General features: G+C 47.1%; 1 pseudogene; it reads left to right on the top strand.

Annotated features, from left to right (window-relative positions):
- Positions 1-934: 934 nt before the first annotated feature.
- LOC130277881 (U2 spliceosomal RNA) lies at positions 935-1,025 on the top strand (annotated as a pseudogene).
- Positions 1,026-1,509: the final 484 nt, after the last annotated feature.

A 1,509-nucleotide genomic window follows, 5' to 3' on the forward strand; every position in this document is an offset into this window, starting at 1 on the left:
TTTCCAGACTTCTTCTCCCGCGTTCTCTGCTAATATAAACTGAGCGGCTCAGACACTCGGAATGTTTAGGTTATCGGAGCTTAAGGAGCAGTTCTGCTGGATGAGATGGATCGGTGACTGTCAAATATTTATTACTTAAAGGGCTTAACGTAAAACATGAGTTCTCCATAGATACACAATACTCTGCCATTAACCTCCTGCAGAGAGACACCTGAGAATCCAGCCTCTCCGCTGAGAAGCCATTTGTCTTATATTCTACTTGTGTCACCAGGGCTGAGGCTCAATGTCTATTACATTGACCATTATGGAAATCACTAGACCACATCTGGATACTGTATACAATGCAAAGCTCTAGTGTTTAAGAATTAAACAGAAAACTGGAGCGGGTCCCGGGGTGGGCAATGTTCATAGTAAATTGTGGGTACAACAGATACAAACAATCAGGACTATTTCTTTACTATTTCTCTAGAGATCTGTTTAATGAGGTTTTCTTACTTAGACCTATAAATAAAACAAGACGATGGTCTTCTATGCCTAAAGGAAGCCGAGTCCTAAAAAGACCCATTGACTTATACGTGCTCTATGTCATATATATATATATATATATATATATATATATATATATATGTAAAGTAAGTGTCTCATCACACCACCATATAAGGTACCGTGCCCCCTGATCAGCACTGGCGCTGGTTTCAAAGTCTCAGAAGCTGATTGGGATTAATGCCAAGTCAGAGATCTCCCCAGAAGGGAAGAGAACCCATCTGCAGACGGCTGTTTTGGGGTGCTTGCCCCTCGTCAGTACAGTGCAGGGTGTTCTGGCTTGGCTGAGGATGAGAGACCTGTAGCGACTAGCTGAAAGGGATGAGTATTTTCCTCAGGGAGAGGCACCGCTTTGCCTACATGTCTCTCATCCTCAGCCAAGCCAGAACATCCTGCTTCTCGGCCTTTTGGCTAAGATCAAGTGTAGTATCTGTTCTTATCAGTTTAGTGCTGGTGGAAGGCGACGCCAGTATGGAGCTGGTGGGGATGGGTGCTGCATGGTAGGGAGCAGGTGTACCAGGGCGTTCCGGGGCTGATTCTGAGGAATCAGCTTGACGGCTGCCCCTATGTCACCTGTTATCTCCGGGTCTGGCCATGAGGCTGAGAGGGTCTAGAGCCGAGGTACTTTAGTGCCTCTGGGAGTGGTGACCCCGAGGTGCAGAAACTCACTGGGTGTATTGGCTCACTGAGTTGAAGCACGGGCACCATAATCTCTTCACCTTGTGGCACTCACCTCTTGATTCCCGGCCTTCTTGCTAGGATCAGAGAAATTAGTTCCGGCCGAATGTCCGGGCAGTATATCTGTGCACATTCACTTATTTATTTTTGTCTCACTGTGTCACTTTTTGCGTGTTGTGTGTCCACAGGATTGTTAGGATGCAGAAGTCCTTCTGGGTGTCCCTCCTGGCGGTCTAGGGGAGGTGTGTGTGGCCATTAGGTTCCGCACCTCCCTGCAAACACCCTGGG

The sequence above is a fragment of the Hyla sarda genome, chromosome 6 (genome assembly GCF_029499605.1).
Source record: "Hyla sarda isolate aHylSar1 chromosome 6, aHylSar1.hap1, whole genome shotgun sequence".
Lineage (NCBI taxonomy): Eukaryota > Metazoa > Chordata > Amphibia > Anura > Hylidae > Hyla > Hyla sarda.